Source organism: Brachypodium distachyon, chromosome 3 (genome assembly GCF_000005505.3).
Source record: "Brachypodium distachyon strain Bd21 chromosome 3, Brachypodium_distachyon_v3.0, whole genome shotgun sequence".
Taxonomy (NCBI): Eukaryota; Viridiplantae; Streptophyta; class Magnoliopsida; order Poales; family Poaceae; genus Brachypodium; species Brachypodium distachyon.
The window spans coordinates 22,947,499-22,965,761 of record NC_016133.3 but is presented as its reverse complement, the minus strand read 5'-3'; the positions used below and the strand labels follow the sequence as shown (position 1 = coordinate 22,965,761).

General features: G+C 44.8%; 1 non-coding gene across 1 annotated transcript; it reads right to left on the bottom strand.

Annotated features, from left to right (window-relative positions):
- Nucleotides 1-5,510: 5,510 nt before the first annotated feature.
- LOC112272083 lies at nucleotides 5,511-5,649 on the bottom strand. The gene has a single exon (XR_002965782.1). It is a non-coding gene; the product is annotated as a small nucleolar RNA Z247 (small nucleolar RNA).
- Between the last annotated feature and the right edge of the window lie 12,614 nt (nucleotides 5,650-18,263).

Here is an 18,263-nt window from a genome sequence, read left to right as displayed (position 1 = left end):
CGGGTGAGGAGCGCGACTTAGTGGTGGCAATCGATGTAATTTCCCTGAAATTGACGTACGACGACCGACGCAAATGGGAATTAAGTGTTGCAACAGGATGAAAAATAACATAGTATAAAAGTGTGATGAAGTTTTGGACCAGGTCTTCTTTTCCAACATCACCCTTCATGCCATGCAACTTGCCCCTCAACTTCAGGTTCACGCACTACAGACTTGTCCTTTTAAAAACCTCTAATGTCACTTCAAATCAAACTTAACATAAAGTGATCTAACAGAATTACAAATATACATTCACATGCCAACCCTGCAGCTGGAACAAACCATCATAGTTTTTTTGGAGAAAATACAGTGTTAGCTCTACGCATACAGACATTCCTTCTCACTTGAGTTGGATGAGCGCTATTTGCTGCCAGAAAAAGCACAAAATATTTACTGGCTTGGTGTATCAACACAAGAGATTTGCTTTTCAAGAAAAGCTTCCATGTCGATAAATATCTATTTCAAAATGTAACTATTTTATCTCATATGCAACAGAATAGTAGAAATCCTTGATTTGTAGCATGCAACCTTACCTTGTGAGATGACTTATCCCTGTATAATAGACTGTAAAATAAGCTAAGGCACAAGATCTTGATGCATCCAGTGCAAACATGGACCCTTGAATATCACATGAAACCGAAAAGCAAGCTCCAGACTTGCACACGTGATGGCGCGTATTCTTTTGATGTATTGAGGTATCACAGAAGAAAATTATCTTTTTCGTATTCAAGATGGAAGTAGATGAATATTGTCTGCCATGTAAATAATTTTCCAAAGGACTGAGTCAAGGCAAAACTGGAACCCATTTATCTTAAAAATAGTCAATTCTTCCATCTACAACACACGCAGAAAGTAGTACATCATGCAAGGTTTCTTAAGTCATGTAGAAATTTCAAATGGAAAGACAATGCTAAGTCTTGTGGCTGGACGCGTGGTAGGAAACCTAATGACCTAAACCTTCCCGCCAGATGAATGTACACACACAGGCAGCACAGATCTAGCAAAATCCAATAAAACCATAATAGAATAAATGATTTCCCAAAGTTGCCGGATTGCAATCTTTTTGAGAAGAGAGCTACCTCATGAAAGAAGTTGAACTGGCAAATCATAGTGTATTCGGTAAACAACACGGGCACTGTAAAAGGACTGTTCTTTTCATAGTATGGAAAACTACAAGGAGTTCTACAATTCCAATCGGCTCTTACTTTAGACCAAATGAGATTAGTAATAACTTTGTCGCTTTTAGTAATACAAATTGTAAGTTTGTCGCTTTACAAGATGGTCGAACCATGGTGAATAGGAATATTTGACAATTATGCAAAATATGTATGAGGTGACATTACCGAAGGGATCAACTTCCTTCATTTTCTCCTTAATCTCCTTTGACAACTGCACTACATCATCAGTCTGCAAATATTAACAAGAACACATGTTATTTACTCGAACTTTTAGCCTCTATTTGTTTGGTGGAACGCTCACCTTGATCTCAGTGGCGATTACGTGTTGATTTATAGCTAGGAACAGCCCCTAGCATGGCCTTACAAGTTAATATCCACTCAGCCTTAAAGAGTGATTACAAACGGAAGGCACTAAGAATAGGAAGCAACAACAGAAGAATAGGAAGGGACACGAGACAGTTGGTATGCATGCACTTATATCGCTAACACCCTCCCTTAATCACAACTTGCTCAAGTTGAGATTACGCCTGAATTCTTGCAAGTTCTTGACTGGAAGTGCTTTTGTAAAGCCATCTGCAATTTGATCTTTTGAATGTATGAATCTGATACTCAGCTGTTTGTTTGCAACTCTCTCTCTTACGAAGTGGAAGTCGATTTCAATATGCTTTGTTCTGGCATGAAATACAGGATTAGCTGATAGATAAGTAGCACCCAAATTATCACACCAAAGACAAGGAGATTGTTCCCGTTTAACTCCAAGTTTTGCAAGCAATGATTGAACCCATATTATTTCTGCAGTAGCATTTGCCAAAGCTTTATATTCGGCTTCTGTGCTTGATATTGATACAGTTGCTTGTTTCTTTGCACACCATGATATCAAGTTTGGTCCAAGAAAGACAGCAAATCCACCTGTAGACCTCCTGTCATCAAGACATCCTTCCCAATCTGCATCTGAAAAGGCACTCACCAAGGTGGAGGAAGGTCTCATGAATGTGAGACCAAGACTAGCAGTATCCTTAACGTATCTAAGTATTCTCTTAGCTGCAGTCCAATGTACTGTTGTAGGTGCATGAAGAAATTGACATACTTTATTTACTGAAAAAGCAATGTCTGATCTAGTAAGTGTCAAATACTGAAGTACACCAACAATACTTCTGTACCTTGTGCTGTGTTCTTGTCCCAATGGGTCACCATCCAAAGCAGATAATTTTTCAGTGTTAGAGAGAGGTGTAGGTGTAGCTTTACATGCTTGCATTCCTACTTTAGTCACAAGATCAGTTGCATATTTCTCTTGAGTCAAGATAAGACCATTCCTTGTTTTCTTCACCTCAATGCCGAGAAAATAATGTAGGTCACCTAAGTCCTTAAGGGCAAAGTTTGCACCTAGATCCTTTAGCAATGCTGTAATTGCTTCATCAGATGAACTTGTAACGATTATGTCATCAACATATATAAGCATGAACATTGTAAGACCAGACTTGTGATAGATGAACAAGGATGTACCAGCCTTAGAGGGCACAAAACCAAGTTCTTGCAATTTTAAACTTAACCGAGAGTACCATGCTCTGGGGGCTTGCTTGAGTCCATACAAAGCTTTATCAAGTTTGCAAACATGGAATGGTATTTTCCTGTCTTCAAAACCTGGGGTTTCTCTCATGTACACATCCTCTTCTAGAACACCATGAAGAAACGCGTTCTGTACGTCTAGCTGTTGAAGACTCCATCTCCTGGAAACAAGAATAGCCAAAACAAGGTGAATAGTAGCAGCTTTAACAACTGGACTAAAAGTGTCCTCGTAGTCTATACGGTATCTCTGTTTGAAGCCTTTTGCCACGAGTCTTGCTTTGTAACGGTCTATGGATCCATCAGCCTTTTTCTTGATCCTATAGACCCACTTGCAATCTATGATGTTTTTACCTTCTTCTTGTGGAACCAAATGCCACGTTTTGTTTTTCATCAAGGCCATATACTCCTCGTTCATGGCTTCCTTCCATTTTTTATCCTGAAGTGCATCCTCAATATTTTCTGGTTCACCCGTAGATGATAGCATAGCATATCGTATCATACCTTTGTACAATTTTCTTGGTTGTACAATACCTCGCAGAAGTCTTGTAACAGGACGGTGTTGCACAGGCATAGGGCGGTGCTGCAAAGGCGGAACTGCAGCGTTGCTCGTTCCAGAAGATCCGGAGGCACTTGATGCCTCGCTGCTCGAGGTCGATTCTGTCAACCCAGATTCTGTCCGCCCACTCAGAGACAAGCCAGGATCGCCCGCGCGCGCGTACGAGGACGTCTGGGATCCACGGCTCGTGGCCGTTTGACTGCTCGCGATTGGCATGCGCCGGCCAGTGCGCCCTCGAGATTCTGCCGTGCCAGGAGAATTTGTCTGGACCGGCGTGCTTGGGCCCGCCAGATCTTCCTCGGAATCTTCCCCATGCGCGTCGTTTTCTTCAGGCGCATATACGTCGATCAGGGGAGGTTCTAGGTCGTGATTTTGACCAAAATTTGCACCGTTTTCTCCTGCATTTTCTGCAGCAAATTCACCACTGGGTACAGGATTAGTAGTATGAGAATTAACCAAATGATCAAAATGGTTATTATCCTCCCCATGGTCAAAAGGATGCAATTGCTCAGGAAGAAGCAAAATTTCTTTGCAAAGTTGAGCTCCTGCATTTGGATGAAGATGTTGAAATGGAAAGATTGTTTCATCGAATACTACATCTCTGGAAATATAGAAACGACCTGTTTGAACATCTAGGCATTTTACTCCCTTGTGCATGGCACTATATCCAATAAACACACATGGTTTAGATCGAAAGGATAGCTTGCGAGCATTGTAGGGCCTGAGGTGTGGCCAACATGCACATCCAAACACATGAAGTGCGGTGTAATCAGGAGTTTTATTAAAGAGGCGTTCAAAAGGTGTATGAAAATCAATGACTTTTGAGGGCAACATATTTATGAGATGTGTGGCAGTCAAAAAAGCTTCATCCCAGAATTTTAATGGCATAGAGGCATTAGGAAGAAGTGCTAGCCCTACTTCTACGATATGACGATGTTTTCGTTCCGCAGAACCATTTTGTTGATGGGCATGGGGGCATGACACATGATGAGAGATGCCAATTTTCTAAAAGATGAATTTAACTATTCATATTCGCCTCCCCAGTCAGATTGGCGGGTAAGAATTTTTCTCCCAAATTTGCGTTCAACGAGTGCTTGGAAATTATGAAAAACATTGAAGACATCAGATTTCTTCTTGATGAGATAAATCCATGTGAACTTGCTGAAATCGTCAATAAAGCTCACATAATATTTGTGTCGATCAACTGACACGGGAGCTGGCCCCCAGACATCCGTAAACACAAGTTCAAGAGGTGAAGTGGAAACACTTGTTGAAATCAAATAAGGAAGTTGGTGACTTTTTGCCCGTTGGCAAGAATCACACACTGATTCTGGCTTTCCATGAAAAGAAAGCTTGTTATTCTTAAGGACTCATTCAACGACTGAAAAAGATGGATGACCAAGACGACTATGCCACCTTGAGGAAGCGACTTTGGTGACTCCAAAAGCTTGTTTATTGGGAGTTTTATCATGTGGAATCAAAGGGTAGAGACCTCCTCTACACCTGCCTCGGTAAATTACCCTCCTCGTAACCTGATCCTTAATCAAAAAGAATGCTGGCCAAAATTCAACATAAGCATGATTATCAATGGTAGGACGATTAACGGAGAGGAGATTTTTAGAGGCTTCAGGAACATGAAGAATATTGCTTAATATAATTTTGTGATTGGGGGTTTTAATAACCGAATGACAATATGATTAATTTTCATACCTGCACCGCTTGCGGTGTGGATTTGTTCCTGCCCACGGTACTTGTCGCGGATGGTCAGCTTCTCAAGCTCGCTGGAGACATGATTGGTGGCTCCGCTGTCCATGACCCAATTTGTGTCGACTCCATAGGAGGTGACATTGGCGAAGTGCTCTTCTTGTTCATCCTCATTAGCGCGGTACCAGCAGTCCCGTGCACTATGACCGGGTTTGCCACAAATTTGGCAGGCGATTTTGGCTCGATCTGAGCCTTGTCCACCACCACCGTGTGAGCTGTTGCGAGATGGCGATGCCCCCCTGTTGTTGTTGTAGAACGGGGTTCGACCACCACGGTTTCAGCCATGGCCTCCATTGCCACGACCTCGAGGTGGACCTCCACGTCCGCGTCCACGACCACGTGACGCGGAGTAGTTTGTGGAGGACGTGAAGCCACCATGGTTGATCCACCGAGAAGTTCAGTGCGCTGGTCGAAGTTCAACATTTGCGCGAACAGTTCATCGAGAGTGACCTCCTCTGTGCGTGCATCCAGAGCCGACACAAGAGGATTGTAGTTCTTGTCGAGCCCTGCTAGAATATAGGAGATGAGTTCATCTTTTGCAAGTGGCTTACCAGCCGTGGCGAGCTCTTCTGCGTACAACTTCATCTCCGCAAAGTAGGCTGCCACTGTCTTGTTCTCCTTCCTGCCGTTGGCGAGGGCAATGCGAAGGTTGTTAATCCACGAGCATGACGTTGAGGTGAACATGCTCCCGATTGCATCCCACACAGCCTTGGAGCTTGTCAGCACCGCCACTTGGATGAGGACTTCCTTGGACAAGGAGTTCAGCAGATAGCCAAGTATCTCTTGATCTTGCGCTTCCCATAGAGCAAACGCTGGATTCGCCATGACCTGAGACTCGACGGTTGTGGTCCTTGCCGGCGCCGTCGTGGTACCATCAAGGAACCCGAAGAGCTGGGCGCCCTTGAGTCTTGGAAGAACTTGGGCACGCCATAAGAGAAAATTTTCACGAATTAATTTCTCAGAGACTTGATGATTGATGCTGATGATGGCTGGGGAGGTCGCCATGGATGGGCTTGGTTGATTACTAGACGGAAATAGAAGGGGAAGGCTCTGATACATATTTGTTTGGTGGAACGCTCACCTTGATCTCGGTGGCGATTACGTGTTGATTTATAGCTAGGAACAGCCCCTAGTGTGGCCTTACAAGTTAATATCCACTCAGCCTTAGTTAATGTCCACTCAGCCTTAAAGAGTGATTACAAACGGAAGGCACCAAGAATAGGAAGCAACAACAGAAGAATAGGAAGGGACACGAGACGGTTGGTATGCATGCACTTATATCGCTAGCAGCCTCTTGCTAACAAATGAGCTTTTGATACACACAGGTGGATAAATAATGAGCCTACCTATAATACTCAAATCCTAAAGCTGATGGATTCTTCGCCTTCTCCACGCGCCACGGAGGATCACAGCTTGCTCGCTTCTTCTTTTTTCCAGACAGGTGCGGTTGCCTCTAGCCCATTGTCAGTGCGTGGATCATTGTTGTGGCCCGATGCCCCAATGGAAATGCTCCCATCGCCCGTTCTTATCCTCTTTCTTCCACACTCTTCTCCATTCTTATTTTCCAGTTCGATTTTGCTTCTTTGTCTCAATTCCTCTCGATTCTTCGTCCTTTTGTCGGTTGGTCCGTCCCGATGTTTCGCTCATGCCTACCGGAGGCGGTATTTGCGGCTATATAATCCGGTGCCCGCAGGGGCGAGCTGTGGCGGCGGCGAATTTGGCGCGTGTTGTGTCTGTGTTTGTGGTGGATCTGAGCGGTGTTCGTTTTGTCTGGCATGTCCGCGGTGGTTTGTGCCGGCCGTCCAGGCGGTTGGTGCGGTGCTCCCCGTCATCCTCTCCGCCCCTGAAGCTCTCCTCCTGCCATCGTGCTAGCTCGCGGTTGTCCTCCTGCTGACCTCTGCCGCTGAGGTACGTGTCGTCGCCTCCGTTCTGAACTCCTTCGCCGCCGTCTCTAGACTCGATTTCATGATAGCATGGTAATCTTGTGTTTGAGATGTATCATTGCTAATTGTGTTTGTAAGATAAACTTTGTTAATCCTGTGCTGCTGCATATTTGTGTAAGCACAGCGCCGGGTGGACTTGGCCATCCTCTGGCCTTGCTGCATGTGTGAGCAGTGAGGAGGCATGGGGAGGGAGTGACAAAAGTCATCAATGTGTAGCTGATAGGTCTGAAAGGGACAATGCACTGTGAAACATGTCCTACCCATTTACTGCATCGATAGCAGTTTTGTTAATCCTGTGAGAGAGTTGCCTTGTGAAGCAACCTAACTCCAGAAGAAATTAATTGGAAGGCACCCAAAGCATATGGTGCTCAAAAAACCTCTGTCTCGTGTGTGCGTGCGTGTTCTTGTTCCCCTGCTTCTACTCCGGTGAGATCCAGGTTGCTCCGGCGAGCTGTGTTTGTGTAGTCAGGTCCCGAGAGAGTCTCTCGTGCAAAGAGAGCGTGTGTGAGACTCTGGGGCTAACATTTGGCCTCAGAGCTTGGCTGGTGTAGGAGGGGGGAGAAGGTTGATGCCACCGAAACTAGTAGATCTGGAGGCGGCGAAGAAACTCGCAAAATGTTGGGGAGATGACCCCGGGTAGGGTCATAACGACGCAGCTCTAGCCGTGATAACGAAGGCAAGGCCGGCATAGATAAGCATGCCGGCATCTCCAAGTGCAACTAACGCTAAGCTGGCATGCCCGGTGTATGCCGGCACAGCTATCTTGCTTCGTAAGTTTGTAGGATAAAGATGAGCACGGGAATCTCGGCATAGCCGAGATCCCTCAAGGGTCTTATCTTGACCACGCGGTGCAAAGTGAAGTAGCGCCATCATCACTTCAGGAAAAACGGTCAGCGCCTGTGCGCCGGTGTCAGGTGACCACGCAAAAGAAGCAGCGGAAGGGAATCAATGACGGAAGCCGGCAGAGGATAGCTATACCCACTGCCGGCTGGCAGGAAAAGTAAAGCTGTCTTGTCCCCTGTGGCACTGCCTGGAGGGAACCAAGCCGCATGCCCTGTGGAGCCCAACGATGGTGACGTTAGACTCGGCCCACATGGCAGTGTACCATGTGACGTCTATAAATAGAACCTTACCCCTCAGTAGAGAGGGAGGGACGAGAGCATTCTAGGGTTTTCCCCCTTCTTCTTCTTCTCCCTCAAGAATACAGCTCAAGGAGCACCATTATCCCGGCTAATACAACAAGGCAGGAGTAGCAGTTTTACCTCTACAAGAGGGCTCCGAACCTGGGTAGATCCGCGTGTTCTTGCGTGTTTTGTGCGTGTTCTTCTTCACGTCCTCCCTCCTCCGGATCCACCATCGTCCATCGGCCCCAAGTTAAGCCATCCTATGGCATTTGCCATGACATCACCACGACACAAAAGAAGCGGCAGATGCGGCGGAGAAGGAGGAGCAGTTGGCCAAGGCGGCGGAGAAGCTGAAGCTGGAGGCGGGGAAAGCTGCAAAGGGGGGCGGAGTCATGACCGAACTCCCCGTAGCGACCGTCGCGCAGGCGCAACAACGACCGCGGCCAAACGTTACTTGGCCGCAGTTGACCCGGACGAACTACGCGATCTGGGCGATAAAGATGCGTGTTGCCCTGCAGGCCGCGTGCGTCTGGGAGGCGATTGAGCGCACCGATGTCGACTATGAGATGGACCGTGAAGCCGTTCTCGGGATCTACTCGGCGGTGCCGGACTCGATCATGGCATCACTCGCTGGCTGGGACTCGACGAAGGCGGCGTGGGATGCCATCAGGGTGGCAAACGTCGGCCATGAGAGGGTGCGTGATGCCAGCCTGCAGACAATGCGGCGGGAATTTGAAGAACTGAGGATGGACGATGATGAAGCCGTCGACGCATTTGCTTTAAGGATGAACACCCTGGTAAATGGACTCCGATCCCTCGGTGAGCATGTTTCTGAACTTCAAGCTGTACAGAAGTTCTTAGCTGCAGCACCTGCACGATTTATGCAAATTGTCACTTCGATAGAACAATGTGTGCCCCTCAATACTTTGTTAGTTGAGGATTTGGTAGGCAGATATAAGGCACACGAGGATAGAGTTCGATCTAGATTTGGTGACCCAAAGGAAGGGGACCATTTGATGCTGTCAAGAGCACAGTGGGAAACACTTGCAGGAAAGAAGAAAGCAGGGGCAGTGGTTCTAGCAGCAGCAGTGGTACTAAATCTGGTAAGACAGGGTACAAACCTGGCAATGATAGTCAGAGGTATGAACCGAAAGGTGAATGGAAATTTGACATTCGAAAAGTCAAGTGCCACAATTGTGGGAGAAAAGGCCATTTCAAAAAGGACTGTAAAAAGCCAAAGAAAGAAAAAGCCTTTATAGCAGAGAAGCATGGTGATGATCAAGAACCAGCTTTGCTGATGATGCAGATTTGTGAGCTGACACAAGTTGCTGAAGAGACTACATGTGAAGTTTACCTAAATGAAGAAAAGGTAAAACCTCTTAGCATGAAAAAATGTGGTGATCAAGTGTGGTATTTAGACACTGGTGCAAGTAACCACATGACAGGGTGTACAGAGAAATTCACTGAAATTGATGAAACAGTGAAGGGAAAGGTAAAGTTGGTGATGGATCCACAGTTGCTATTACTGGTAGGGGCACAATATTGTTTCAGTGTCTAAATGGAGAACATCGAGCACTTTCCAATGTGTATCTCATACCATCCTTGAAAAGCAACATAATCAGTTGAGGCCAGTTGGCAGAAAATGGCTGCAAGGTAGTCATTGAAGATTTTTACATGTGGATATATGACAAGAAGAGGGTTTTATTGGCCAAGGTGCTTCAAGCAAAGAATAGGCTGTACCTCATTGATTTGAGTTTGACAAGACCAATATGTTTGCTGGCAAAACATGGGGAAGATGCTTGGTTGTGGCATGATAGATACGGTCATCTAAACTTCAAGTCATTAAAGAAACTTGCAAATGAAGAAATGGTGAGAGGACTGCCTCAAATAAATCATGTAGAACAAATATGTGAAGGATGCCAGATTGGTAAGCAACGGAGGGTTTCATTTCCCTTGTCTGCTACTTTCAAGGCAGAGGGTCTACTTGACCTGGTGCATAGTGATCTATGTGGACCAATATCACCTCCAACACCTGCAGGCAAGAGATACTTTATGCTTGTAGTGGATGACCACGGTAGGTTCATGTGGGTAGTCTTGCTGAAAACAAAAGATGAAGCTTTTGATGCAATGAGAAAGGTGTTCAGGAGAGCTGAAGTGGAAGCACAAAGAAAAGTGCAAGCTCTTAGAACTGATAGAGGAGGAGAATTCACCTCTAGGCAGTTTGCTGCATACTATGAAGGAAATGGTATGAAACGTTATCTCACAGCCCCATATACACCACAGCAAAATGGTGTTGTTGAGAGGAGAAACCAGACTGTTGTTGGTATGGCAAGAAGCTTGTTGAAAAGCAAAAATATGCCAGGGACACTTTGGGGAGAGGCTGTGTCGACTGCAGTATACATCTTGAACAGATCACCAACTAAAAGTGTTGAAAATAAGACTCCTTATGAAGCATGGTTCAAGAGGAAACCCAACATTGAACACTTGCGCATTTTTGGTTGTGTGGCATATGCTAAAGTCACAAAACCAAACTTGTCCAAGCTAGCTGACAGAGCTACACGCACTGTAATGCTAGGATATGAAACAAACACCAAGGCCTACAGACTGTATGACCCTGCAACAAAGAATGTTATCGTGTCAAGGGATGTGGTGTTTGATGAAGAGAAAGGGTGGGATTGGAGCAAGGTGCTAGAGAAAGAAAATGAGAGAGCAGAGGACATTTTCACGGTCACATACCCTGCAGTTGTGTGCTCCAGAACTGAACATGATGATACAATTCAGTCAGAGCCATCAACATCGAAAAAGGCAACAACAAATGAGAATTCAGAATTTGAGCCAACCATCGAAGAAGCTCCTGCTGCACCATCAACTCCTGCTACACCTCAAATGGCAGTTGTTGATGATGAGAAACATGAGGATCAAGGTTCTGCTTCTGAAGTTGGGCCACAGGGGTATAGAAATATCCAAGAGCTCATGGACATAGTGCCACCTTGTAATCTAGAAGACGAAGAATTATACTTCATTGGGACAAATGAACCAAGTTCAGTCAGTGAAGCCAAGCAAAACTCAAGCTGGAAACATGCAATGGAAGAAGAGTTAAAAGTCAATACTTGAAAATGACACATGGAACATGGTGGACTTGCCAGCTGGGCAGAAACCAATTGGTCTGAAGTGGGTCTTTAAATTGAAAAAAGATCCAAGTGGTAAGATTGTGAAGCACAAGGCTAGGCTGGTAGCAAAAGTCTATGTGCAGCGTAAGGGGGTGGATTATGATGAGGTATTTGCCCCTTGGGCAAGACTTGAGACTGTGAGACTGCTAGCAGCTCGAGCAGCACAGGAAGGATGGGAAATGCATCATATGGACGTGAAATCTGCCTTCCTAAATGGTGAACTCCTGGAGGATGTATTTGTGCAGCAACCACCAGGATATGAAACAAAAGGAGAAGAACATAGAGTTTTGAAATTGAACAAAGCTTTTTATGGACTAAAACAGGCACCAAGGGCATGGAATGCAAAATTGGATGCTAGTCTGATGAACTTGGGTTTTTATCAGGTGTCCATTAGAGCATGGAGTGTACTTGAGAAGTACTGAAACTGCTCGGCTCATTGTGGGGGTGTATGTTGATGATTTGGTAATTATTGGGTCCAGCATACTTGAGATCAACAAGTTCAAGAGCCAGATGCAGGACTTTTTAAGATGAGTGACTTGGGTTTACTCTCTTATTATCTGGGCATTGAGGTAGTCCAGAATAGTGAAGGCATTTCACTCTGTCAAAAAGGTTATGCATTGAAGATTTTGCAAAAGACTGGGATGGAGGATTGCAATGCTTGTCAGGTTCCAATGGAGCCAAAAACAAAAATTGACAAAATCTGGAGATGAACCAAAGGTGGATGTAACCCATTACAGAAGCATAGTTGGGAGTCTAAGATATCTTGTCAACACTCGTCCTGACCTTGCATACTCAGTGGGCATCGTGAGCAGGTTCATGGAGAGCCCCTCTGAAGCTCACATGGCAGCTGTGAAACAAATACTGAGATATGTGAAAGGGACAATGAATTTGGGCTGTTTCTATGCAAGAAAGAATGATGAACATTCAAGTTTGATGGGCTACAACGATAGTGATCTTGCAGGTGACATTGATGATCGAAAGAGCACAACGGGTGTAGTGTTTTTCTTGGGATCAAGCCATGTAACCTGGTTATCTCAGAAGCAAAAAGTCGTGACTTTATCCTCTTGTGAAGCTGAGTACATTGCAACAACCACGGCAGCTTGTCAGGGAATTTGGTTGAGCAGACTGCTAGCTCAACTGAATTTTCATGAACCAAAGGAGGTAGTGATCAAGGTGAAAAACCAATATGCAATATCTCTTTGTAAGAACCCTGTCCACCATGATAGAAGCAAACACATAGACACGCGATACCACTTCATCAGAGATTGTGTGGAAGATGGGAAGATCAAGGTAGAGCATGTCAAGATTGATGAGCAACTTGCAGACATATTGACGAAGTCACTTGGGCGCATCGAGTTCTTGGAGACGAGGGAGAAGATCGGCCTCAAGGCAATCCAGAAGTGAGTACAAGATTAAGGGGGTGAATGATAGCATGGTAATTTTGTCTTTGAGATGTACCATTGCTAATTGTGTAGGCAAGATAAACTTTGTTAATCCTGAGCTGCTGCATATTTGTGTAAGCACAGCGTCGGGTGGACTTGGCCATCCTCTGGCCTTGCTGTATGTGTGAGCAGTGAGGAGGCATGGGGAGGGAGTGACAAAAGTCAACAATGTGTAGCTGATAGGTGTGAAAGGGACAATGCACTGTGAAGCATGTCCTACCCATTTATTGCATCGATAGCATTTTGTAAAAGGAGTGGAGTTGCGTTGTGAAGCAACCTAACTCCAGAAGAAATTAATTGGAAGGCACCCAAAGTATAGGGTGCTTGAAAAACCTCTATCTCGTGCGAGCTGTGTGTGTAGCCAGGTCCCGAGAGAGTCCACCGTGCAAAAAGAGCGTGTGTGAGACTCTGGGCTAGCATTCTATGGTTCGTCGGCCGCCTCTTCTTCCCACCTCCGCTGCCGTGCCTGTCCTCCCAACCTCCGGCGATGCAAGTAGGTGAGCTGATCCCTTCCCCTTCTTTGTTCCCCGCCATGCAGGTTCTGCACCCGAATTGCAGAGGGCATTGTCCACGGCCGGCCAGCCTGATGTAGTTGGTTTGCGTCCACGAGACTACAACTTCTACTAGGTTGATTCTCTTCCTCCTTTCCTCTCTTGTATCTTATTTTATGTAATCTCCTTAATTAGTGAGTCCTTATTGCTAATCTCTGAATTTGGATGGGAATTTTGTGACTCGCAACTCCTCCATTTTAGGCTACATACGTACACTGCATGTTGCACAATTCTTACGGTTTTAATCTACTCCCTCTGATCCTAAATTCTTGACTCAAATTTGCCCAAATATGAATGTATCTATTCTTAAAAAACGTTTAGATACATGTAATATTTCGACACCAATTTAGGATTGGAGTGAGTAATATATATTCTTTAGGTTTTCGTTCAAATAAGCTTTTTCCTTGAAAAATATTGCAATAAATGGCCCTTGTGCTGTGGTGACGTGTGATCAATTTTCCACCCCTTTCTAAATTCCACACTACAGTGGGATGTTTTGCATCCATAGATCAGTATTCTCCCTCCGTTCCATAATTTTTGTCTCAGATTTGCTCAAATATGAACGTATCTGTTCCTAAAAAGCGTCTAGATACATGTAATATTTCGACAAGAATTATGGAACGGAGGAAGTAGGTTTTATTGGTTGGTTTTGCACAGTTCTGTTGCTCATCAAAGTGATGACGTTCAGTGAGTTTCGACGGGACCAAATATGAGGTTTTTGTTTCTGCAGTATTTCTTTGGGAGTGTACTGATGCTTAAGTTTGCCATGATTATGATGTCAAACAGGAATCTACTTCACTCTCTGTCGATGAGATGTTTTCCAGGGTGAATAATTAATATGAACGATAAAAAGTGAGAACTAATTTGATCTGGCATTTGAATATATACACTGGAACAATAAAAACAATTGTGCCAATTCTGCCATGGGGTCAAATGCGGTCAGCAATGGATGATAAAATTGTCGGCAGCAATCAATTTTTAAGGCAATTCTCACCCGATGATCAGCAGACCACATATTTGTTATCCAATTCAGAGGAATTTCTATTGCATAGGTTCTCCATTTGATAGTTCGGCAAGATATGATTCTATAGGTATCATACGTGATATTGACAGTAGCACATATTGCTTGGACATTTTTCTAGGTTGAATGTTCTGAAGATGATGGAAATTATGCCCGGAAAGGATTGCAATTTGACAAAGTGTATGGTAAAACTCCATATGAGGCAGTAGTTAACATTTAGAAGTTGTGCTAACTCTTGGGCACGTGATGCGCGGCCTGACAACGCTCGATGCGACGCCCTGAGCAGTGTTCGGCGACGTCTTCTGCAAGAATCTCCCACACCCCAAGCTGCTCCCGCATTGTCCTTCACCTAGATATATTTGTTTCAAAGAGATACTCGTTAAGGATCATGGCACTGCAACACGAATAGATGGGATGTCTCATATAAAAAATCCGATGTGCTCAGGCTGCAGTAATACAAGTACGTGTGATCATTTGCTTTAATTACCAAGATAATAAATTTGGCTGCCAATGCTGATCGGCCATGCATGCATGGGCCCACATATCAGTTACTACACGCATCAAGTTTGTTTAGCAGAGGGTGACAGCATATTTATAGATGTTCACGGATTGATAGGGATTGATAGGGCAGTTCAAATCACGTACGTCAAGCTATGCCTACTGAAACCGAACAGCTCCTGAAATTTAGATAAACGTTTTCAGCCGTTGGCCGTCATGCTTATCCTGATGGCCTGCACGTTCGGCAAGGGGAGCTACAAAAGAGCAGTATATATGTTGATCGCCCAGGAGGCCAGGAGGACGGCGGCGGCCGCCAGAAAGAACTCATAGGGGCAGCATCAAGGCAAGACCACGTCAGGTCAATCAGAGCGAGAGGGCGGCCAGGTTCTGCTCTCGATCAGTGATATACAATCACACGCACACACAACCAGATTATCTCCCCTCCGGCCAAGCAGATCATCGTTCACCCTTGGCAAACACAATCACCGCATATCATCTTTGATCCACTCCACTACAAGATCGATTCATCCGGAGGCTTCCACGAGGGTCGTCGATGGCGTAACCACATGGTGAGTAAATCGCATGAAGTTAGCATGCGACGATTATTACTATGTTCTTTTTCTCTTTAATTACAGGTGTTTCTACATTTTTGTGGCATCCGTGGTTCTACCTAGAGCCGTGTCGCAGCCATGGATAGACCACCCTTGCCATACGTTCTACATATTCATGATGTCTGCGGCTCTACCCGGCGTCGTGTCGTCGTCGCGGATAATCATTTGATACCGGGAAGATGTTTTTGTGACATCTGTGGCTCTACCTGGCGCCGTGTCGCAGCCACGGATGGACCACCATCGCCGTATATAAATCTTGAGGTCTGCGGCTCTACCCGGCGCCGTGTCGTCGTCGCGGACGGTTAACAAAAAAAGAGAAAAAGAGATAGTATGACATCTGTGGCTCTACCTAGCGCAGTGTCACAGCCACGGATGGACCACCATGGCCGTATATAAAATTGTTGAGGTCCGCGGCTCTACCCGGCGCCGTGTCGTCGTCGCGGACGGTTAACAAAAATAAAAGAGAAAGAGACTATGGCATCCGTGGCTCTACCTGGTGCCGTGTCGCAGCCACGGATGGACCACCATTGCCGTCTACAAATTTGTGAGATCCACAGTTCTATCCGCATCGTGTCATCGTCGCGGACGGTTAAAAAATAAAAAGAAAGAGAAATAGATACCATGGCATCCGTGGATCTGCCATGCGTCGGGGCGCTGCCACGGATGGACCACACCATCGTCATATGTTTCTATAGTCTTTGTAATGTCCGCAACTCTATCATGCATCTGATGACAGGAAAATGGTGCGGGGAATACGTGTCCACGTCATAGAGACAGATAGTATAAATAAAATGAGTAAAAGCGTAAAAATAAATAAAAATTATGTTAATTACATCTCCGAAGAGAAAACCCCTGATTAAGAAATTCCAACATAACCATTATATAACATTGCAACACATGAATATACTAAAACTATAAAAATAAAAGTCCTCCTCGTTGTCGTCGATGTCGGCGTGCTGGAAGAAGCCTTGATTTTTATTTATGCTAACATATGGCTAAAATTCATCTATGCTGATATATGAGTAGCATAGTAACTAAATGGTTCAATTTTAATTTATATGAAACATCTTGTAGCATGTAAGACTAGTTTTCTAGCCTTAAATGAACGTGCGACTAAAAAAATTAGTCAACATATTTATATGGTTTTATATTTCTGTTGCAATCATATTAACGCCAACATCATGTGACCATATGACCACGTGTAGCATGTTTCGGTTTTATTAATACTAACGCCGTGTGAGAATATGCTCACGTGTAGTACAATTCATTTGTGTTGATGCTAGCACCGTGTGACAATATGCCCACATGTAGCATATTTCATTTATATTAATACTAACACCGTGTGACTCATTTGTATTGATGCTAGCATCGTGTGACAATATGCCCGCGTGCGCAGCATGATCAAGAGCATGTAGAAAGTTTATAACAATTTATAGCGATGATGCAACATGTAAATGTAAGAATAAGCCTCTTGATTTGTGACAATATGCCCAAATCAAGAGTATAATTCTTGATCCTATTATGAGGTGCTTCTTGACTCGTGACAATATGCCCAAGCCAAAAACCAAATATGCAACAAGATATATATGTAAATCTAAGAACAAGCCACTCGATTTGTGACAATATGCCCAAACCAAGCGCTAAATCCTTGATCCTATCATGAAAAGCTTCTTGGCCTGTGATGATGTGCTCAAACCAAGAGCCAAATATGCAACCATATCTGAATTGCAAGAAAGGGAAGGCGTCCTAATTTGTATTACCAAACCACCATGTCTCACCTTTGTTGAAGGCTACCGACGTTGAGTCCTCCGGCGTGCCTGAGCTAGCAGATGGGAAGCAGCAAGCAACAGGAGGAGGAAAGGTGTATGCGTGTGTAGAGTACAGCAGCAGCGTTTGGCGTTAGTTGATTGATAGGAGCAAGTATGTATGTGCACAGGTGGTGAATAATGTGAGCAGACAGCCGCAGGTCGATCTTCTCCTCTGTATTTATAGGCAGGGGAGACTGAGTTTCAGCCGGCGACGTGCACACGTCTGCCGATCATGGACGTTTGGCAGAGCTATCTCTTTCTTTCTTTTTTCTATTAATCGAACAAAGTCGGCAGCAGGACATCGTGGGGAGCAACGGGCCTTGACCAGTCTGATCGCTAGGAGGATTAGTTACTGCATGCAGAATATGGCAAGCTGATTAATTAGTTGGGCTAATGCAGCCGGCCAGCCAGGTCTGCAGCACCGTGCGTGTCTCTTTGATGGGCATGGGCTGATTAGCCTTAATTGTTAATCTCATACTAGCTAGTCCACTTTTGCATGCATGCTAATTAAGATGGGCTGGGCGTCTTTGTTTATGGTCATGGGCTGATTAGTATCAATGGTTAGCCTCACTAACCCACGTGTATATGCACCCACGTATGTGGTCAGGCTTGATCACGATGGAATTGGGATTATCAGCTATAATAGCTGATTTAGAGGTTACTTAATTATTGCACATGGTCCTTTTCCTTATGCCACACTCGCAACATCGGTGTTTCTTGTTATGATAATTAATTTGTATTTCATAGGTTCACCCTTTATTTTGCATCAGACGAAGTTTGCCATCTAAAAATATCTTCTCATATAATTACCATATTATTTAATGTGCGACGCCAGAATCGTTGTCAACAGCATCACGCGGGCGATCAGTCTTCATTTGTGAAGATAAGGCAAACGGCTGCTAGGCATCTTGTATCTCCACATGAAGATCTCCATTTTGTTCCCAAGGATTGTCGGTTGGAAAGGGCAAAGCCCCAAGGCACGATGTTCTACG